The sequence below is a fragment of the Mustela nigripes genome, chromosome 5 (assembly GCF_022355385.1).
Source record: "Mustela nigripes isolate SB6536 chromosome 5, MUSNIG.SB6536, whole genome shotgun sequence".
NCBI classification, from domain to species: domain Eukaryota; kingdom Metazoa; phylum Chordata; class Mammalia; order Carnivora; family Mustelidae; genus Mustela; species Mustela nigripes.
Window position 1 is genome coordinate 46,128,781 of NC_081561.1, and position 24,995 is coordinate 46,153,775.

Sequence of the window (24,995 nt, forward strand, 5' to 3'; positions counted from 1 at the left end):
TATAGGAAGCTGGGAATAAATGTGGAAAGTATTATAGAGATAAAGCTCAATTTAAAAATCCAGGATAGTAGGGGGGAAAGCACCTTACACCATTATATAAGCAAACACAAACCATGCACACTTCATGATGACCAACAATGTTTACATCTGGAATTCAGAACAGCTGAGACCTGAAGATACACATGGGGTCTATTCTTGCCAAATCACAGTGGGTTTGCCATGTAAATCAGTGAAGGTGACTGTAATGTTTGGTGATGTTTCATTCCATGATGTTTCAAGCCATAAACCTGCTATACAGAAGCAGCATGTTTCTGCCTATGCTATGGTTCTTATCTTGGATCTCTCTCTAATGGGGTGCTCCCAGCCTGTATCTCCATGTAAAACAATCTGTTTAGCACTTCTGGGCTGCTAAGACCTGCTAAGCATGTATTGGATTTTGTTGTTATTGTTGTTGGGTATTGTATTTCTCCCCTTTGAACCTATGCTATGCTAAGAACTGCAGCTAAACCTACATGTGTAGAGATTAAAGCCAGGTCTGCTGTGGGCTTTTGAACATCAAATGGCCAGAGTTGTATAAGACTCAAGTAAATTGCATGGATCTTTTTTCCCCCTTCACGCTAGAAAACTGTACATTATCATTCTTGTGACTGTTTTCCTCCACTCTCCTGGTGATGCCAGATACCCATCAGAAGTGATAAACACTCTATCCCCAGAGATCATGTGTTCTAACCCATAGCAAAGGAGTAGTTGGGGCATAAATATGGGAACAGAGAGGTAGAAGGAGCACTGACAGGACAGGGAAAGAGGGAAAATTTGAATTGACCAACTAAATCTTTTGAGAAAAGGTCACACACATATCCTGACAAACAAAGATTATTTGCAGAAACAGTTCTGCTCTGAATCCCAAAATCTGATTATAAGCATGATCCGAATTTGATACAATTTCTCCATATTAAAGAAAATTTCCTGTGGAAATTGAACTTCTGTTGAAAAGAAAAAACCAATGCTAAAATGAAGCTGCTTCAGTAGAATAGGATTTACCACTTAGCTTCAAGAAGAGGAAGCCCAAGTAACAAAGCAATATAAGGAAGCCTCATTCTAACACAAGCTTTGGGACTTTGTAGCTGAACCACAGAATCAGTGAAGTTGCTTTTTTTTTTTTTTTAAAGATTTTATTTATTTATTTGACAGAGAGATCACAAGTAGGCAGAGAGGCAGGCAAAGAGAGAGAGAGGGAAGCAGGCTCCCCACTGAGCAGAGAGCCCGATATGGGACTCGATCCCAGGACCCTGAGATCATGACCTGAGCCACCCAGGCGCCCTGATGTTATTAAACTTGAATCTGTGTCTCCTCTCAGAAAACTTCACATTCAGTTTCCCAGACAAAATTATATGAACAATATGTTGTTCTGTGTACAATGAATGCTCAATAAATGCTATTGACTTGTCAACTGAACAAAAAACGATTCCCTGTGAGTCCAACATAAGTCTAAAAATATGAAGGTAAAATATATTTTCCTATCATAGAAAATCCTGGAATTAGCACTAATTAGCACCAATTAGTAGGACACCAATTTGAAGTCACTGAACTAAAGTGCTTATAGCAATCAATTATTTTTGTAATATTTCTGAGACCTTCTTTTCTTTGTGTGCTCTAGATTTTCTATTCCTAGTTTTAGTCTTTCTAGTTTTCATATCATTCAGGGAGCAGAGAGCTCAGAAAATTCTTACTTCATCTATTCATCCACCCCTTGCTCTAGTCACTTACTTTGTGTCCATTTCTACACTTGAAGGGGGGAAATTAGGTACTGTTCATCAGGTGTAGATCACATATCTACTCTGTATCACTACATCAGGTGTAGATCATATATCTACTCTGTGTCACTACTTCTACATTTTCTCTTTTGTCTCAGGAATGCACACAAGTCTCAGAACTAAATTTTTCCTTTATCCAAGGTTATAGGTCTGATATGCTTTTAACAAAATTCCATAGACCTGTTTGGATCTCAAGTCTGCAAGTGGACACTAACATGGCTACAGCATACAGCTATTGCTTTAGTTTCTTGGAGAGAAAAAAAAGAAAGAAAAAAAAACTTGAAGAGATAGATGAAGGCAATCAAAAGAGGTCTTTTATTAGCTGTTCCCCATGCATATGTACTTAGCTAAAGCTGATTCCAACCCTCCATTAGAGAACAAAGGCCTATGTGATCAGGTTTTACAGATTATCCTTGAGAACACTGAGAAATGGTACACCTTATTCTCAGAAGCCCACAGTCACCAAGTTCTTGTGTATTCTTCATGGCCTCATTTCAAGTTTCCCAAATGCAATTAAGGTTATTGGAGTAGACAAGAACCATGTAGTCTGTCAGGTGGTTTCCTAACTTGATAAGGAAAGCCAGCCATTTGTCCTGGGACGCTTGCCCTCCTTTGCCAACTTTCATCAGCATTTGATGCAAGCATTTGTACCAGGCATTATCTCTGTGGCAATCAGAATTTAGGGCTATATTCGGCATAGTGGAAAAAAAAAAAAAGATCACCAATGCCCAGAAACATATCTGCCACAGATTTTAAAACTCTTCAAGAAATACTAAAGAATTATTTTTCCTACTGGAATCCTATTTTTATGTTAGTTAAACATATATTTTAATTAACTGAGGCCTAGACAAAAGAGATTTCCTTAAACTGCAGTACTACTACTGCAAAAACCATTATGTGGGTATGCTGGTGAATCACAAATTCCAGCTATTATGGGAAAAGCACTCTATTAAAGTCAGGCTATTTTCTCTATTCATCTTTTTAAAAAATTGTACAATATATTAGTCTCTACAAGGATTCATTTTTAAGCCTAACAGAAGTTGTTAAGATATCACTTACAGTACCATTTAAGTGCTTACTGCTGAATCTGTAGCCTTTGAACACATACTGAATTATGACTCTGTCAGAGATGCACATCCCAGCCAAAGGGCAGCCGGGGGAGGGAGCCAGGGGAAAGAACAGCAAAGTACCCCATCTATATTCATTTGTTTGTCTCTACTTAAGTTGATTTTAATGTCAGAGTTTGCTTACACTTTTTACACTATGTAACATATTTCAAAGAGACAAGCTCAATTTTCAAGCAAAACAGCAGATAATGGCATCAGGGAGGCCTGCAACCAACAAAGGAAATATACATAAAGAGGACAAAACACAAGTTAAACGGTTTGCATAAATAGCCAGATGGAAATGAGATTTCAAGTGGCCCCCCTACTACCTGGAACTGGCTTAGTACTATGTATTTTTAGGACACTTTCTGGTCATTAAAATGACATAGCATTACTATTATCTCTATTACACATGCTTATCAGTTAATAAAAACTTGAAATATGAAATAATTTGCTGGAAGCTACTTAGCAAGATAGTGCACAGATATGAAGGCCCTGTTCAGAGGAGAGCTAAACTATTTTGCTCATTTTAGAAACACAGAATACATTAATCACCTGATGTTGAAAAGGGGGTTCAAAGAGGCTAAACAGAAGTTTGGTTCTGAACTAAAGCTATATGAGAAAAAAAGCATGGTCTGCCTTATCTACTACTGTGTCATTAGGACCTAGCATAATGTAAGCTTGTTAAATGAAATTTTAAAAGGAAGAAATTAATTAATCAATAGAAAATGGAGGTTTCTGACCTATAGAAACTTGATAAGCACATGCACATTCAGTTAGAGTTTTAAGTAAGAATCTGGGAAACTAGGAATACATGTTTTCTAGTTTAGGTTTTCCTTGCCCAGTACCATTTTGGTTTTTTGTATCGGTCTTGAAAGGGAAGGAAGAAGAATACTCCTGAAAGGGCAGTATAGATGGCAAAAAGGATAAGCTGCTTATAAATTAAATTCATGAGACTTTATAACCAGGTTTGGCTGTGTAACCTTTGAAAAGGGTTCTGAGTTTCAGGCTCTGGAAGACAGAGCAGCCATGACATGCCCAAGAGAATTAGCAGAGTAAAGAATAATTGGGGGGAAAGGGACTTGACACAACCAATCTCCTTCAAGCCATTACTGTATTTGAAGTTAGGGGTTTTGTTTGTTTGTTTGTTTGTTTTATAAACTAAGAGAATGGTGAGTTCATGGCAAAGATGACTGCACTGCCTTTACTATCAGCTCTCCTGGCTGTGGGCAAAGGAGAGGTGGGAGGGGTGATGGACTAGGGGTAGAATTAGAAGAAGGAGATGAATGAAGATGAAAATGGTTGACCTTAAGAAGGAGAAAATTGTGGTGCTGAGGAAAAGGAAGGAAAGAAGGGTTATATGAAGATATTTAGATTAGAGTTTTAATATTTGTAAGTCACAGAACCCTTTGAGAATCTGAGGAAAACAATAAATATACAAACCAGAAACAAGTACCCACAAAAATATCCTGCCCATTATTTCAGTTTCAAGGGCCTTTTTAAAGCTATCCTTGCAAGGAAACAGGACTTCTGCATCAGATGTCTACAAAGACCCCTCTATCTCTAACAGCTATGACCCTAGAAAATATATTATTTAATCTGATGCCTTTTCCAGGATATCTTGAAGTCATTAACACAAGGTACCTTTCCTCTTCAAATGCCAGCACAAAATTATTTTTCTGTCTTAAATGTGCTTGTCTAAAGAAAGTCTGGATATTTCCTAAGCATACCCAGAATAAATGCCTGAGCCCATTCAAGGGACGATGCTATCTGAGAATCCCTGGTTCACCTCTCAGCCAACATCTCCTCAGCATGGTATACCCACAGGGCTGCTCCAAAGCACTCTAGATTGTCTAGACACAAATCCCTGGATTCCCTGTCTAAACATTGGGGCCAGAGTGCCACACCCATTACCCTCAGTCTTTAAGCTACCATGGAGTCTGACTTGGAGCAAGCAGTGATGGCAATAATCATGTCCTTATTCATACTGTCCAATAGCATCACCCATGAGTCTAATTAATGTCAGTTTAGCCACCCTATGTATCACCTTAAAAACACAGGATAAATGAGCTTGGTGCATTTCTAAGTGCATGCAGTAATTACTGCTCTGCTACCTACTTTACATTAGAGCAGTTTTAGTTACTTACTGGGATTTAAGGACAGCCCAGAATTCATTTCACAGTTGGAAGGATAACATAATGTCAAACACTCAGAAGGTGTAAGACACTGTGAATATTGTCTTCACTCTAATAGCCCCAACCCCTGGAACTTAAAGCGCATGACCAAGGCATTAAGTTATTTTCTGAAACCCTGCTGCTACTAGCTGACTCCACAAACATGCACTTAGCCGTATTCTCCCTAGGCTTGCCCATTCTGCGGTTGTAAATAGATAGCAGTCAAAGCTATATTAACTCTTTCAGCTATACCTTCAACTGCAGCCACTGAACAGAAGGTATAAAAGCAGAAATTTACTAAATGGATTAGAATTATTCTCAACACTATTCTTGGAAAATGATGGTAAGCCTTAAAGGATGATAAACCTTCAAAGGTTTTAAAATCAAGGAGAAAGAGTATGAAAAATTTATAATACTTGGGGTTTCTGTTAAGTGTAAGAGCAGATACTGATTTTATGTTAGCTGTGTAACAAAACATGTATGTATCCTATTGTAAAAATAACTACATGAAAGATTTTTATGGATGGAGTAGTTACATAGTTCTAGTTGTATAATTAATTCCTTCCAACCCAAACTGTCAATTTCTATTCTCACTTTTAAATACAAATAAAGTATTAATCATAACATTTGATTCTATGTGAGAGAGATGACTCATTGGCAGTTGTGGAAATTATCAGAATAGAGTCAAACACTCAACACATAAGCTACATTATAAATTAGTAAGATAAGAGCAGGCAAACATTCTTATGGGAAATCAGAAAATGTTCTCATGCTTGTTGTTACCTCTTCCTGAATGTTACTCTCCAATCCTCGGAAATAATTACATCCCAGGTTCCTAATTCCCAGCTCCATAATTTGACCAATTTTGCGGTATTTGAAAGACCTTCATTTAGCATCTCTGAAATTTCATTATAATGCTTTTTCAGTCTCTCCCAGATCATTAATAAAGGCATTCTAGGAAGCCAGTCATCTGACGCACAGTAACCACTTCCTCCATACTCAATAGAGGGTTACTTATTAGCAGTCTCTGTGGTCTTCTAATCCTTTTTTATAGGAGTTCTTAATCCCTAGTAACATCTGAGCACAATGAAACTTAGAAAAACTTCAAACAGAGGGGCGCCTGGGTGGCTCAGTGAGTTAAAGCCTCTGCCTTCGGCTCAGGTCATGATCTCAGGGTCCTGGAATAGAGCCCCACATCTGGCTTTCTGCTCAGTGAGGAGTCTGCTTCTTCATCCTCCCAGCATCCCCCCCACCTGCCTGCCTCTCTGCCTACTTGTGAGCTCTCTCTGTCAAATAAATAAATAAAATCTTTAAAAAAAAAGAAAAGAAAAGAAAATCCTTTTTAAAAAAAAAAAAAACTTCAAATAGAGAAGTTTCATGGCTAACACACACATGAAAAAATATTCAATATCATTAGCCACCAGGGAAATTCAAATCAAAACCACGTGCTGAGATACCACTTTGCACCAATTAGAATGGCAAAAATTAACAAGGCAGGAAACAACAAATGTTAGAGATGATGTGGAAAAGTGGGAACCTCTTCATTGTTGTAGGTGGGAAAGCAAGCTGGTGTAGCCACTTTGGAAAACAGTATGGAGGTTCCTCAAAAAATTGAAAATAGAGCTACCAGCAATTGCACCCCTGGATATTTACCCTAAAGGTACAGATGTGAAAAGAAGGGGCACATGCTCCCCAATGTTCATAGCAGCAATGTCCACAATAGCCAAACTATGGAAGAAGCCAAGATGCCCTTAAATTGATTAATGGATAAAGAAGATGTGGCTCATATATACAATGAAATACTACTCAACCATCAGAAAGGATGAATACCAACCATTTGCATCAACATGGATGGAACTGAGGGGATTACGCTAAGTGAAATAAGTCAGACAGAGAAAGACAATTATCATTTGGTTTCACTTAAATGTGGAACATGAGGAATAGCATAGAGAACATCAGGAGAAGGAAGGGAAAAATGAAGGAGAGGGTATCAGAAAGGAGATGACCACGGAAGAGTATGGACTCCAGGAAACAAACTGAGGGTTTCAGAGGGGAGAGGGGTAGAGGGAGGGGTTAGTCCAGTGATGGGTGTTAAGAAGGGCATGTATTGCAATGAGCACTGGGTGTTATGTGCAAATAATGAATCATGGAACACTACATCAAAAACTAATGAAGTACTGTATGATGACTACATAACAATAAAAAATAAATAAATTACACATTAAATGTCACAAAAAGCAATGAGAACATTTTTAATCAAAATTAAATTTACAGAATTTAACCCCCCCAAAATAAAATAAATTTAAATTGCCAAATTTTGTGGTTTCATTGATCTTTCCCATCTTTTCTTAAGATGTCATTATAAAATGAGTATTCCATTACTATCAAACTAAAAAGTATCTGATGACAACAGAAGAGATTTTAGATGATAGCTAATCTAAACAAGTTTTATATTTAATTGGTATCCCAAGGTCAAGTCATTCAAATTGCTCACAAATATAACAGTTTCCTTTTAGACTTTCTTTTTCCTAAAATACTACAATATTCTAATTATCCCTATAGTTAAGTGTATGTTTTAAGATGAAACAACACATAAATTAAAAAGTAATACTGCTTGCAAAAAAAGGAATTGCTGAAATATATCCCTTCTCCAGTGTTTGACACATACTAGCCACTTAATGGGGTTTCTTAAAGTAGACTTTTTTAATATGGATGTTTCTAAGTAATAATATATGAAATGTTACCCTGTAGTTACATACAGCATTAATTAATTTTAGGACATTATTAAGAATTAGACAAACTCTACACTTGAGGAAACAGTTTCCACAAGAGTACCCTCACTTCAGACACTAGTTACAAGTTCCTGGAGTCCCAAGATCATGCTCATTTCAGACTAGCAAGTTACAAATTCACAGAATTCAAGAAAGCACTATACTTACAATTACAGTTTTATTATCCTGAAAGAATACAAATTAGAATCCGTGAAAGGAAAGAGAAGCACGGCAGAATCTGGGAGGAATCCATACATAAAGCATCTGGTCAGCATCTCCTATGGAGTCCTGGATAATGTCAAATCCTCTGGTACTAGTGTCTAAAGTGCAGAATAGTGCCAACCAGGAAGCTCACCTTAGCCTTTGGAGTCCAGAGTTTTTATTGGAGATTGATCACATACCACCAAAATGGCTGACTGTTTAGCACTAACCCCACCTGGACACTCAGGCTAATAATATCTTTAGTTGCCAGTCCCTAAGGAAGTCAGAACTGTATGGAATATTCCAAAGACCCCATTATAAATCACACTGTTACATTGTCCACAGGGAAAGCCCCCAAGCAAACAAAGATACTTATCAGATACATCATTCCAAAGACCTGGAGATCACCTCCCAGTAGCCTGTTTAGGTAAAGTTAATCCTTTGTTGTATGGACATTATTGTTTCCTAATGGGATGTTAGATATTGGATAGAAAAAGGATACTAAAATACAAACTTGCAAACAAATCTCCAATATTCAAGAATATTCAAGAATATTCCCCAATATTCAAGAAGAATTACATGCATAGGGTACCCTAAGCAGTTTTTGCCAAAGTATAAAAGCATAAAAGATGAAAAGTAGCAAAAATGATTAAAATTTGTTTAAAGAATCAAGCATATGATTAAAATAAAAGGAGCTAAAGGAAATTGATCCTGAAAAAAATAAAATTAAGAAAAAAAGAGTCAAAAATCTTCCCTTAAACCAAAACTAATTTTATCTTACAAATATTCAAATTTATGCAGGTCACACACTTTGTGATATTTCCAATATGAAAAATAGTTTCAGGGCAGTGAGAAGGGAAAAGTAAATTGGCTCATGTGAGAATAAAGTTTACGACTTTAGTTGGGTCTTTCAACCAACTGATTTTTAAAGAACACAAATGTGTGGGCAGCGAAAGAAAATTCACTTAAAAATTAATATATTGCCTGACTGAAAAAATAATTCAACATTTAGTAGCTCTGAAAGATGTAATCTAACTTCAATTCAGAGAGAACTTTTAAAATAGGATAAATAAAGCAAGAATTTTGGGGAATCAATAAGAACCACGTAAACTTCAGGCCTAAATTTGAACCACATAACTCTCTGGACACCCAGGCAATATAAAATTCTATACATTTCTAAATAAAGCAAAACAAAAATAAAAGCAAAACTCTCAAATTAGGCATAAAATAAATCATTGTTAAATAAACAGTCTGAAATAGAGGAAAAACTCTTTAAGGAATTTCATGAAAAAGAATATTAACAAGCATTTAATTTCTGACATTATTTGTTTAATAAAATTTTAATTAAAAAAGCATCCAGGATTGTCTTGAATAAACAAAATAATAACAATAAACAAAATAAATATTGAATTGATATCTTAAAATTCTTTAGGAGCCTAACCAATACTCATGTATTTTTTTACAAAAGTACCACCAATCAAGTAATTTATGCATTTTTTCAACATTTTCTCAAACTTATCCAAGGAAGTTTGGATAGTTGGAAAAATTTTTCATAACTTAGGAAATGTCACCCTAAAAATACCAGTAACTAAATTTAACAAATGTATTTCTTGACTTAGAGATGTTCTCAAATGGTAAGTGTTCCCTCTGATCTTATCAGAGGGAACGGAAACTTGTACACAGAAACTGTATCATTTTATAAGCGTATCTCTCTGTGACATGAACTATAAAGGAAGTTCCACAGCTTAAAAGAGAATCTGACTCCACTTAAGCCAAACCCTTCTACTACTCCCCATCTCATCTTCCTAAAGAAACTCAAACGAGTTTTAAAGTCCAAGAATGATTTAATAAATGAAAGATATACCATGTTCCTGGAAAGACTTAGTATTATTATGGAGCTCTCAATTCTCCAGAATTTAATCTATAAATTAAATGTAATTCAATTTAAAATTCAATTAGAGGGTTTTTTGTGTGTGTGTGTGTGAACTTTAGTGAATTAACTCTACAACATTTTTTCTAGAGGTATCAGAGAATTTTTTTTAAAATCCCAATTAAGAGGAAAGGGAAAAAAGCTACATTGCTAGTTCAACAAATATTTTCACAAAGTAAGAGTAATACATTCCAGTTTCTACTTTACACAATTCTATGAATTTTGTGTGGTATGTTTTTATAACTGGCATGTTTTTAAAGTAAACATGAATTCACTTATAATAAAAAATCTCGGAAAAAATAATTCTTAGAAAAAAAGCTATGTCTTATATTTGAAATTTTGCCTATAAATTAATACTTAGGAAAGAATGAGCTCTAGAAAACTAGATATAAGGATGGTGACTTTTCTGGAAAAAAATCATTATTACTTATCTTCTGGAATGTGTAGAAGTATAAAACTTCTGTACAGAAGAAGCCATTTTTTGGGGCTAAATGCCCTTGTCAAAAGACACAGGGTATCAGAATGGATAAAAAAACAAAACCTATCTATATGTTGCCTCCAAGAAACTCATTTTAAGCCCGAAGACACCTCCAGATTTAAAGTGAGGGGGTGGAAAAGAATTTACCATGCTAATGGACATCAGAAGAAAGCAGGAGTGGCAATCCTTATATCAGATCAATTAGATTTTAAGCCAAAGACCTTAATAAGAGATGAGGAAGGACACTATATCATACTCAAAGGGTCTGTCCAACAAGAAGATTTAACAATTTTAAATATCTATGCCCCCAATGTGGGAGCAGCCAACTACATAAACCAATTAATAACAAAATCAAAGAAACACATCAACAATAATACAATTTTAGTAGGGGACTTTAACACTCCCCTCACTGAAATGGACAGATCATCCAAGCAAAAGATCAGCAAGGAAATAAAGGCCTTAAACGACACACTGGACCAGATGGACATCATAGATATATTCAGAACATTTCATCCCAAAGCAACAGAATACACATTCTTCTCTAGTGCACATGGAACATTCTCCAGAATAGATCACATCCTCGGTCCTAAATCAGGACTCAACCGGTATCAAAAGATTGGGATCATTCCCTGCATATTTTCAGACCACAATGCTCTAAAGCTAGAACTCAACCACAAAAGAAAGTTTGAAAAGAACCCAAATACATGGAGACTAAACAGCATCCTTCTAAAGAATGAATGGGTCAACCGGGAAATTAAAGAAGAATTGAAAAAAATCATGGAAACAAATGATAATGAAAATACAACGGTTCAAAATCTGTGGGACACAACAAAGGCAGTCCTGAGAGGAAAATATATAGCGGTACAAGCCTTTCTCAAGAAACAAGAAAGGTCTCAGGTACACAACCTAACCCTACACCTAAAGGAGCTGGAGAAAGAACAAGAAAGAAACCCTAAGCCCAGCAGGAGAAGAGAAATCATAAAGATCAGAGCAGAAATCAATGAAATAGAAACCAAAAAAACAATAGAACAAATCAACGAAACTAGGAGCTGGTTCTTTGAAAGAATTAATAAAATTGATAAACCCCTGGCCCGACTTATCAAAAAGAAAAGAGAAAGGACCCAAATAAATAAAATCATGAATGAAAGAGGAGAGATCACAACTAACACCAAAGAAATACAAACTATTATAAGAACATACTATGAGCAACTCTACGGCAATAAATTTGACAATCTGGAAGAAATGGATGCATTCCTAGAAACATATAAACTACCACAACTGAACCAGGAAGAAATAGAAAGCCTGAACAGACCCATAACCAGTAAGGAGATTGAAACAGTCATTAAAAATCTCCAAACAAACAAAAGCCCAGGGCCAGACAGCTTCCTGGGGGAATTCTATCAACATTTAAAGAAGAACTAATTCCTATTCTCCTGAAACTGTTCCAAAAAATAGAAATGGAAGGAAAACTTCCAAACTCATTTTATGAGGCCAGCATCACCTTGATCCCAAAACCAGACAAGGATCCCACCAAAAAAGAGAGCTATAGACCAATATCCTTGATGAACACAGATGCGAAAATACTCAACAAAATACTAGCTAATAGGATTCAACAGTACATTAAAAAGATTATTCACCACGACCAAGTGGGATTTATTCCAGGGCTGCAAGGTTGGTTCAACATCCGCAAATCAGTCAATGTGATACAACACATCAATAAAAGAAAGAACAAGAACCATATGATACTCTCAATAGATGCTGAAAAAGCATTTGACAAAGTACAGCATCCCTTCCTGATCAAAACTCTTCAGAGTGTAGGGATAGAGGGCACATACCTCAATATCATCAAAGCCATCTATGAAAAACCCACCGCAAATATCATTCTCAATGGAGAAAAACTGAAAGCTTTTCCCCTAAGGTCAGGAACACGGCAGGGATGTTCACTATAACCACTGCTATTCAACATAGTACTAGAGGTCCTAGCCTCAGCAATCAGACAACAAAAGGAAATTAAAGGCATCCAAATCGGCAAAGAAGAAGTCAAATTATCACTCTTCGCAGATGATATGATACTATATGTGGAAAACCCAAAAGACTCCACTCCAAAACTGCTAGAACTTATACAGGAATTCAGTAAAGTGTCAGGATATAAAATCAATGCACAGAAATCAGTTGCATTTCTCTACACCAACAGCAAGACAGAAGAAAGAGAAATTAAGGAGTCAATCCCATTTACAATTGCACCCAAAACCATAAGATACCTAGGAATAAACCTAACCAAAGAGGCACAGAATCTATACTCAGAAAACTATAAAGTACTCATGAAAGAAATTGAGGAAGACACAAAGAAATGGAAAAATGTTCCATGCTCCTGGACTGGAAGAATAAATATTGTGAAAATGTCTATGCTACCTAAAGCCATCTACACATTTAATGCAATTCCTATCCAAGTACCATCCATCTTTTTCAAAGAAATGGAACAAAGAATTCTAAAATTTATATGGAACCAGAAAAGACCTCGAATAGCCAAAGGGATATTGAAAAAGAAAGCCAATGTTGGTGGTATCACAATTCCGGAATTCAAGCTCTATTACAAAGCTGTCATCATCAAGACAGCATGGTACTGGCACAGAAACAGACACATAGATCAATGGAACAGAATAGAGAGCCCAGAAATAGACCCTCAACTCTACATTCAACTAATCTTCAACAAAGCAGGAACGACTTTCCAATGGAAAAAAGACAGCCTCTTCAATAAATGGTACTGGGAAAAGTGGACAGCCACATGCAGAAAAATGAAATTGGACCATTAACTTACACCACACCCGAAAATAGACTCAAAATGAATGAAGGACCTCAATGTGCGAAAGGAATCCATCAAAATCCTTGAGGAAAACACAGGCAGCAACCTCTTCGACCTCAGCCGCAGCAACTTCTTCCTAGGAACAACGCCAAAGGCAAGGAAAACAAGGGCAAAAATGAACTATTGGGATTTCATCAAGATCAAAAGCTTTTGCACAGCAAAGGAAACAGTTAACAAAATCAAAAGACAACTGACAGAATGGGAGAAGATATTTGCAAACGACATATCAGATAAAGGACTAGTGTCCAGAATCTATAAAGAACTTAGCAAACTCAACACCCAAAGAACAAATAATCCAATCAAGAAATGGGCAGAGGACATGAACAGACATTTCTGCAAAGAAGACATCCAGATGGCCAACAGACACATGAAAAAGTGCTCCATATCACTCGGCATCAGGGAAATACAAATCAAAACCACAATGAGATATCACCTCACACCAGTCAGAATGGCTAAAATCAACAAGTCAGGAAATGACAGATGCTGCCGAGGATGCGGAGAAAGGGGAACCCTCCTACACTGTTGGTGGGAATGCAAGCTGGTGCAGCCACTCTGGAAAACAGCATGGAGGTTCCTCAAAATGTTGAAAATAGAACTGCCCTATGACCCAGCAATTGCACTATTGGGTATTTACCCTAAAGATACAAACGTAGTGATCCAAAGGGGCACGTGCACCCGAATGTTTATAGCAGCAATGTCCACAATAGCCAAACTATGGAAAGAACCTAAATGTCCATCAACAGATGAATGGATAAGAAGATGTGGTATATATACACAATGGAATACTATGCAGCCATCAAAAGAAATGAAATCTTGCCATTTGCGACAACATGGATGGAACTAGAGTGTATCATGCTTAGCGAAATAAGTCAAGCAGAGAAAGACAACTATCATATGATCTCCCTGATATGAGGAAGTGGTGATGCAACATGGGGGCTTAAGTGGGTAGGAGAAGAATGAATGAGACAAGATGGGATTGGGAGGGAGACAAACCATAAGTGACTCTTAATCTCACAAAACAAACTGAGGGTTGCTGGGTGGAGGGGGTTTGGGAGAAGGGGGTGGGATTATGGACATTGGGGAGGGTATGTGCTTTGGTGAATGCTGTGAAATGTGTAAGCCTGGTGATTCACAGACCTGTACCCGTGGGGATAAAAATATATGTTTATAAAAAATAAAAAATAAAAAAAAAGAATAAGCCATTTTTTATGTCCTAAATGTGTTCCTTCACTTTATATGTTGAGATATGTAAATATATAAAATTATCTTTCCAAAGTTGCCTTATGCTTTCCTCTTTTACAAAATTCTGATATTTCCCTTTTACTGTGCAGAATCAGCTACTCCTTCATTATTCACCCCAGTGAATTCTGCATATAATTCTATTACTTATTGCTATTATTGATGGTGCCTAGATTAGTACATGATTATTCATAGTGAGAATGCAAATTTGTCTGTCCTTTTGGAAACCAATTGGCAATGCCTATTAGAAATATAAATTTTGATTTGTAAATCTCCCCAACCTCATATATACTTTCTATGTTCAAGCATGTTAAACATCATCCTAGTGGCAAAAAGTAGAAAGAAGTTAAATTTCCAATAGAATAAAGGTTGAATAAATTTTCATGTAAATTTTATATACTTCTACCATGGAATATTATGCAATGATTAAAATAATAGTTGCCACAGCTGCCTGGAAGGATTTCCATGAGGATATGATGAATGAAAAAAGTGAGAAGCAGAAAAAGGAATATAATATAATCTCAATTTGTAAAGCAACAACAAAAATATAACAATGTCAATCTAGTGTACATATTAGTATAGAGAAAATTACTGAACACCACAGAGCTGGTTGTTAACATGTGATACCTAAGAAAGAGAGATGTGGGGAAAAGGAAAGTCAGACAGAAAAATAAAAATAAAGACTACTTAGGCGAAACCTTAATCTATGGGTATAGTAGACTGCATGGACAAATTGTGCATAATCAAAAAATTCTTGAGTTCCTATGATTAATAATAATATGTTGTCTTTATTACACAGCGCTGAATCCATAACATTGTGTTGCACATCTTTTTCCATAAGTGAGATTGGTTTATAACACTGCTGCCCAACAAGATATAATGTGGGCCACATATATTTTAGTAACTAGATTAAGAGAAATAAACAAGTGAAATTCATATTATTAATATATTTAACCCAATAAACTAAAATGTTATATAAATGTGGTATTTTTCAACATAAAAGTAATTAAAAATTAATGAGATATTTCATTACTTTTTCTAAGTCTTCTTAATCTATATGTATTTTATACTGGAGTTTATCTCAATTTGGATGTTAATATTTCATCAAAAATATTTATCTACTAACAATGAAAATACAGAAAGGGAAATGGGAGAATCAATTCCACTTACTATAGCACCAAGAACCATAAGATACCTGGGAATAAACTTAACCAAAAGATCTGTACTTGAGGAACTACAGAACACTCTTGAAAGAAATTGAAGAAGACACAAAAAGATGGAAGAGCATTCCATGTTCATAGACCAGAAGAATAAACATTGTTGAAATGTCTATATGCCCAGAGCAATCTATACTTTCAGTGCCATCCCAATCAAAATTCCACCAGCATTCTTCAAAGAGCTGGAACAAACAATCCTAAAATTTGTTTGGAACCAGAAAAGATTCCAAGTCACTAAGGGAATGTTGGAAAAGAAAAACAAAACTGGGGGCACCACGTGATTTCAAGCATTACCACAAAGCTTGATCACCAAGACAGCATGGTACTGGCACAAAAACAGACACATAGACCAATGGAACAGAGTAGAGAGTCCGGATATGGACCCTCAATTCTGTGGTCAACGAATCTTCAATAAAGCAGGAAAAAAATGCCCAATGGAAAAAAGTCTCTTCAATAAACGGTGCTGGGAAAATTGGACAGCTAAGTATAGAGGAATAAAACTCAACCATTGTCTCACACCATAAACAAAGATAAACTCAACATGGATACAAGACCTCAACATGAGGCAGGAATCTATCAAAATCCTAGAGGAAAACATGGGCAGTAACCTCTTCGACATCAGCCCCAGCAACTTCTTTCAAGACATGTCTCCAAAGGCAAAGGAAACAAAAGTGAAAATGAACTTTTGGGACTTCATCAAGATCAAAAACTTCTGCGCAGCAAAGGAAATTGTCAACAAAACAAAGAGGCAACCCACGGAATGGGAGAAGGTATTTGCAAATAACACTACAAAGGGCTGATATCCAAGATCTATAAAGGATTCCTCAAACTCGACACCCAAAAAACAGATAATCATGTCAAAAAATGGCCAGAAGACATGAACAGACACTTCTCCAAAGAAGACATACAAATGGTTAACAGACACGTGAAAAAAATGTTCATCATCATTAGCCATCAGGGAGATTCAAATCAAAACTACATTGAGATACCACCTTACACCAGTTAGAATGGCCAAAATTAACAAGACAGTAAACAACGTGTGTAGGAGAGGATGTGGAGACATGGGAACCCTTGTACACTGTTGGTGGGAATGCAAGCTGGTGAAGCCACTTTGAAAAGCAGTGTGGAGATTCCTCAAAAAATTAAAACCAGAGCTACCCTATGGCCCTGCAATTGCACTACTGGGTATTTACCCCAAAGATACAGATGTAGTGAAAAGAAGGGCCATCTGTACCCCAATGTTCATAGCAGCAATGACCACAGTTGCCAAACTGTGGAAAGAGCCAAGATGCCCTTCAACAGATGAGTGGATAAAAAAGATATGGTCCATGTCTACAACTGTCCTTCTGATGGAGCATTATGCCTCCATCAGAAAGGATGAATACCCAACTTTTGTATCAACATGGACGGGACTGGAAGAGATTATGCTGAGTGAACTAAGTCTAGCAGAGAGGGTCAATTATCTTATGGTTTCACTTACTTGTGAAGGAATAACACAGAGGACATTGGGAGATGGAGAGGAGAAGTGAGTTGGGGGAAATCAGAGGTGGAGATGAAGCATGAGAGACTGTGGTCTCTCAGAAACAAACTAAGGGTTTTCAAGGGGAGTGGCATGGGGGGAATGGGTGAGCCTGGTGGTGTGTATGAAGGAGAGTACGTATTGCATGAAGCATTGGGTGTGGTGCATAAACAATGAATCTTGAAACACTGAAAGAAAAATAAAATTAAGATGTTAGAAAATATTTACCTATATTTATACCATAAAATTTATGGTTGAAAAGATAGATTCATATAACCAAGTCATTCCAACCCTACTTAAGGTTTTCCAATGATTGAATCATGGGTCTTTCTTAATTTAATCAAAATGTTTTATGTTAAGTCTTTTATATCTTAATCAAATTAAGATGTTAGTTGAAGGCCACATTCTACACAGTGTATATTCAAACAGCTAAGCACAGGGCTCTTCTTACACCATTTCACACATAAGTTCCATACAGTTACATGTTAATGAAAGGAAGATAGTAGTTGAAAGACCCATTCTACACAGTGATGTTTCAAGCAGTTAACCACACAGCTACACCTGTATAATTATACACATAAGTACAAACCAGTTGCATCTTAATTAAAGCAAGATTTTTTTGGAAATATATATTCTACATAGGGTAGATTCAAGCAGTTAAACACATGACTATACCCATACTGATTACACACATAGGTGCAAAACATTTACATCTTCAGGAATATATATAAACGTTAGTTGTAAGATGCATTCTACACAAAGAACGTTAAAGCAGTTGAGCATAGGACTATTCTCATGTACTTCTACACTATAGTTAAAAACACTTATCTTCATGAAACAAGATGCTACCTGAAGGACAGTTCACATATGGTTTCTGGAGATTTTCTGGGTTCCTTTCTATCAGTTTTGGTCTTTCCTTACCACTCAAAGAGTCCCCTTCAATATTTCTTGCAGGGCTGGTTTAGTGGTCACAATCTCCTTTAGTTTTTTGTTTGGGAAACTCCTGATCTCTCTTTCTTGTCTGAATGATAGCCTTACTGGATAGAGTATTCTTGGCCACAGATTTTTCCCATTCAGCATGTTGAATATATCATGCCACTTGGCTTGCCAAGATTCTGTGGAGGTATCTACAGCTAGCCTTACGGGTTTCCCTTGTAAGTTAGGGACTTCTTTTGTTTTGCTGCTTTTCAGATTTTTTTATTTATTGTCTGTGCCTCCTGGATTTGGATGTTTCCTTCTCCAGATTAGGAAAAGTTTTCAGCCATGATGTCCTCAAGTAAACCTTCTGCCTCCTTTTATTCTTTCTTCATCTTCTGGGACTCCTATAATACAAATGTTATTATATCTGATGGAGTCACTAAGTTCCCTAAGTCTATTCTCGTGTTCCATAATTCTTTGCTCTTTTGTTCAGTTTCATCATTTTCCATTATTTTATCATCCATATCACTTATTTGTTCCTCTGATTCTTTGATCCTTGTGTTTATTACATCCAGTCTGTTTTGAATCTCTGTTTTTGTAGTCTTCATTTCTGACTTATTTTTAACTCTTCTCTCTCTTCAGGAAGGGCCTCCCTGAATTCTTCCACTCTTTTCTCAAGGCCAGCAAGTATCCTTATGATTGTTGCTTTAAATTCTCCTTCTGGCAAATTACTTCTATTTGTTTCAATTAGCTCTCTGGCTGTGACCTCTTCTGGTGGTTTCATTTGGGATAAATTCCTCCATCTTGGCATTTTTTGTCTAAATCTTGGTCTTCTTCTGTGTGTTTAGAAAAGTCTATTAGGTTTCCTCCTTCCTGGTTTGATGAAGAAGAGGCCATACAGTTCTCCAGGGCCTGGTATAGCAGGAAGGTGTATGCTGTGTACACTCTGCTGCTGTGTTTTGGCTTCTCTATCCCTTGGGTCAGTCATTTGCAGAGGTTTTCCTTGCCTATAGTAGGCAATGTTTGGACGTTGGCCAGAGTGTGTTTCATTTTAATAGATGTGCTTTTGTCTGCTTATTAAATGAGACCTGATTCTATTTCCAGTAGAACTGAAGACTTGTAGAACTCTCTGGTCAGGAGATGTGGTGGGAGTATGGGTTTTTGCTGCTCTGGGGAAGGGGCCCACAGCACTGGGACGGAGGCACACTTGACTGAGAAGGTAAGTACCAGAAGACCACAAAGTGGTGGGACTTGGTTTAAGCAGGTTAGATAGCCAATACACGTGCTGTGCTGTTTACTGTAGGTGGTTCTGTGTTTATGCTGAAAGGCAAGGGAGGAAAATGATACCCACCAGCTCTTTCATCCCCAGAGAGGTGTCTCTATGAACCTCACCTCTCACAGATGTGCTGCAAGAAAAGAGAACAAGTTCACCCTTGTGAACCTTAAGCATTCCTCAGATGGCGCCAACTGCCCCCAGGTTGCTTGCCTGCCTTATCTCCAGGAGCAAGGCAGCGTCCTGAGAGCTCTATCCCAGCTAAGTCCACTAATGTTTAAAATTCCAGTTTGCAAGCACCAGAGGTTGCAAAAACACAAAAATCAGCCCCGCTTATTTTCCCAGCCAATGGCTTTGGGAAAGTATTCTCTTTGTGCATTCCTGTGTGTTCCTCTCTCTCTTGCCTTTCTCCACAATCAAGGCTCCCTTTCCTCCACAACATCTGCAGTCCATTTCTTCCCCAAATCATATCTCCACGCTTCCTACTTTCTTTGACAGGGCCTCTTCTCTCCCTCTAACTATGGCGTTTGTTCTGTCAGTCATCAGGTCAATTCCTTGGGTATTCAGAATGATTTGATAATTATGTAGTTGTGTTCAAGATGAGACAAGCCTAGGGTCCTCCTACTCTGCCACTATCTTGGCTCCTCCTCAAACTAATCAAAATTTAAAAACCTAAAAATTCAGTTCCTCAGTAGCACTAGGCACATTTCAGGTGCTCAACAGATATCTGCAGTGAATTGGACAGCAGAATCTATATACTTATTTTCCATTATTGCCCTATTATTCTATCGAGGTATCAATGTTTGCTATTCTCACAAAACTATGTAGTTTTACCACTTTTCTTGTCATTGAAATAATGTGCACAAGATTGCTATTACCTATATCTTGAAAAATGTTACAAATTTCTCTGGATAGTCAGGGTTTGCATCTTTGGTGAGGAGAGAAGTGTGAGAGAAAGAAGTTATTAAATTTTAAAAGTTTTATTTATCCAAATTTTCTACTTTTTCATGAAACAATTGTGGTCATTAACAATTGTGAATTTGCTTTGTTTTGTTTCTTAAATTCCACATATGAATGAAATCATATGGTATTTGTCTTTCTGTCTGACTTATTTCTCCTAGCATTATTCCCTTCAGGTCCATCCATGTGGTTCCAAATGACAAGATTTCATTCTTTTATAATGCAGAATAACATGTGTCACATACACACACACACACACACACACACACACACACACACATAAACACACGAACATACTATAGCTTCTTTATGCATTCATCTACCAATGAACAATTAGGTTACTTCCACATATTGACTATTGTAAATAATGCTACAACATTAACATAAACATATATTCTTCTGGAATTAGTGTTCTCATTTTCTTTGAGTAAATACCCAGTATTGGAATTACTAAATCATATGGTATTTCTACTTTTAATTTTTTGAGGAAACTCCATAATGTTTTCCACAGAGGCTGTTCCAATTTACATTCCCATCAACAGTGCACAAAAGTTCCTTTTTCTCCACATCTTTGCCAACACTTGTTGTTTCTTGTCTTTTTTATTTTAGCCATTCTAACAGATGCAAGTGATATCTCATTGTGGTTTTGCTTTGCATTTTCTTGATGATTAGCGATGTTGAACATTTTTAATGTGTTTGTCATTTGTATTTCTTTTTTTGCAAAATGTATATTCAGGTTCTCTGCCCATTTTAATTGATTATTTGGGGGGTATCAGTTTCATAAAATCTTTATATTTTGGATAGTAACCCCTTATCAGATAGGTCATCCAGTAGATTGCCTTTTTGTTTTGTTGATAATTTCCTTCACTATGCAAAGATTTTCTATTTTGATACAGTCCTAATAGTTTAATTTTACTTTCATTTCCTTTACCTAAGGGGACAGATCTAGAAAAATGTTTCTAAGGCCAATGTCTAAGACATTACTGCCTGGGTTTTCTTATATCCATTTTATGGTTTTATGTCCTACATTTAGGTTTTTAATCCATTTTGAGTTTATTTTTGTGTACGCTGTAACAAAGTGGCCTAGTTTCATTCCTTTGCATACAGCTATCCAGTTTTCCCAGTGCCATTTGCTGAAGAGACTGTCTTTTCCCTATTGTGTATTGGTGCCTCTTCTGTCATAAATTACTTCACAATGTATGTGTGAATTTATTTCTCAACTCTCTACTGATCTATGTGTCTATTTTTGTGCCAGTGCCATACTGTTTTGATTACTATAGCTTTGTAAATCTTGAAATCAAAATTGTGAAACTTCCAACTTTGTTCATTCTCAAGATTGCTTTGGTTATGCAAAGTCTTCTGCAGTTTCTTTCAGATTTTGGTAGTATTTGTTCTAGTTCTATGAAAAATGTTGGTATTTGGATAAGTACTGCATGAAATATACAGATTACTTTGGCAAGTATAAACATTTTAACAATATTTGTTTTTCCAATCCATGAACATATAATATCTTTCCATTTGTTTGTGTCATTGCCAATTGTATTTTTTTCATCAGTGTTCATTCATTTCACATACTGGTGAAAAACTTAAAGGTTTTCCTATAAGATCAGGGACGAAGATGCCCACTCTCATCACTTCTGTTCAACATAGAATTGGAACTCCAAGCCATAGCAATCAGCCAACAAAAAGAAATAAAAGGCATCCAAATTGGTAAGGAAGAAGTAAAGCCTTCACTATTTGCAGGTGACATGATACTACATAGAGAAAACCTAAAAGACTACACCAAAAAAATTTACTAGAACTGATAAATTTAGTAAAGTCACAGGACACAAAATTAATATACAGAAATCTGCTGCATTGCCTTACACTAATATTGAAGTAGCAGAAAGACAAATTTAGAAAACAATCCCACTTATGATTTCACTAAAAACAATAAAATACCAAGGAATAAGCTTAACCAAGGAGGTAAAAGAGCTGTACTCAAACTATAAAATATATTGATGAAAGAAATTGAAGATGATCATCCTTCTTAAAATTTATATTTGCTTATAATACTTTTCTTACCAGTAGAATTTGAACATAGTTCTACATTTAACTTTTTGTAATTTTTATTTTTTAACCAAAGCACTTAGTATTGTAATAAATAACATATTCATTCCTGTTTAATGTAACAACTGAACTTTTATTTTTCCATCTTACTACATGATTAGTATTATTATAGTCTTTATTTTCTTCTTTTTTCTTTTTTTAAATATTTTATTTATTTATTTGACAGAGAGAGACCACAAGTAGGCAGAGCAATAGAGAGTGGGTGGCAGGGGGGTAGGCGGGGAGGGAAGCAGGCTCCCTGTGGAGCAGACAGCCCAATGTGGGGCTCGATCCCAGGACCCTGGGATCATGACCTGAGCCAAAGGCAGAGGCTTAACCCACTGAGCCACCCAGGCGCCCCTTCTTTATTTCTTTTCATTTTCCTTATTTTTGCTGGTGAGATCAGGGTACTTATTTTTTTCCATGTTAACTTAGAAGTTGTATTGCCCTTTTCATTAGCCATTACCTTTCTTTTTCCAAATTGTGTGTGTGTGTTACTAAAAGATATTATTTCTGTCTCATTTCTAACTCAGATACTAAAATTAATACTCTATTAGTTTAACCTTTAATATTCAAGTCTTTAGCATTTCAGCATTTAATAGAATCTTTTACTTTGGCTCTCCATAAAAGCTCTGAACACATATGCAGTATTTAATTTATATTCCTCTTTACTTATCTTTTAAAACACTATTGTCTTATATTTCAAATTATTTTACTATTTACTGTTAACACTTCATGGTCTCTCATCACTCATTTACTACTAAAAAAAAAAGTTAATAGTTGCCTAGTGATGAACAATCCTTAAATTGCTGAAATAGATTATATATTTTTATGGTATATTATTATTCAAACACATGTCAATATTTTATTTCTTTCAAAACAGAAATATATTTATCTCATATATGATCTATGATATCCTCCTATTAATAGAGAAAACTGATGTTTGCCAGAGGGGAGTGAGATCAGGGGATCGGCAAAGTGGGTGAAGGGAATGAAGAGATACATTTTTCTGTTACAGAATGAACACATTATGGGAATAAAAGGTACAACATAAAGTTTGAATACCAGAGGGGTTCAATTTCATGAATTCATTCAAACAGTGGCACTTAAAATTTTAAAAAAAGAAAAATCAGCAGGCATGCTTCTGGGAGTGCCAATGGGCAAGAGGAAACAATACAAGCTCTTAAAGGACATCACAACAAATACTCCACACAGAGCATAGAAGTGCTTTGAAGTGCGTCTGGGGTATATAGGAGAGAGTTATTTACTAATCTCAGAGCCTGCCCCAAAGGGACAGAATCCCTAGGGAATTCCCCTATGATCAAAGGAACAGGTAGGTTCCATCTACCTCCTTGTCCCCCAGCATGAACATAAGGGAACCTGTAGGACCCACTCACTATCTAACTCACTAGCACTATGGCCCCACACACCACACTGTGCTTCTGTGGATCTGCCTTCTCCAATAAACTCTTGTCCAAAGCCCATACAGTGTGGTGTCACAGGCCTAGCAGTATGCAAGAAGCCCATGCAGTGACCAGTGCCACTCCACAGTAACTCTTGTCTCAAAAAGAGGGAAAGATAACCACAAAGACAAGAGACAGAGACCCCAGCAGGGGGCAGGAAGTAGAAACTGGTCTGACTGCAGGCCCAGCCTACTAATGACAGGTCTCAAGGGACAACACAGGACTGGCACTTTGCAGTTTGGTGCTACTGCACCTCTGCGAAATGTTTGATGTGACTCAACTCAAGATCAAGGCATCCTCAGACTGGCCCACTAAACACAGGGACCAAACACTGCCTATAATATGCAAAGAGAACCTAATATCTAATAAAGAACTTAAAGTAATGATCATGCAGATATTCACAGGACTTAAGAAAAGAGTGGAGAACATCAGTAAGCCCTTAAAAATGAGATAAAAAAGAACCAGAGATGAAGAACACGATAAATGAAATTTCAAATAAACAAGATGAGGCGTGCCTGGCTGGGTCAGTCGGTTGAGCATCCAACTCTTGATTTTGGCTCAGGTCATGATCTCAGGGTTGTGATCAATTCCTGCATTAGGCTCCATGTTCAGCAGGGAGTCTGCTTGAGATTGTCTCTCTTTCCCTCTGCCCCTCCCCCTGTTGCTCATGTTTGCACACACTCTCTCTCTCAAATAAATAAATAAATACTTAAAAATAAATTAAATACACTAAATAGAATAAATAGTAGATTAAATGAAGCAAAACAATGAACCAACAACCCGGATGAGAGAGAGTAATGGAAAGTAATCAAAATGAGCAGGTGAAAGGAAAAAAATTATGCAAGATGTGACTAGGCTTAGGAAACATAGTGACAGCATCAAGTACAGTAACATTCACATTATAGGGAGAATCCAAAAGGAGAAAAGAAAAGGGGGTAGCAAATTCATCTGAAATTTAATAGCTGAAAAATTCCTGAATCT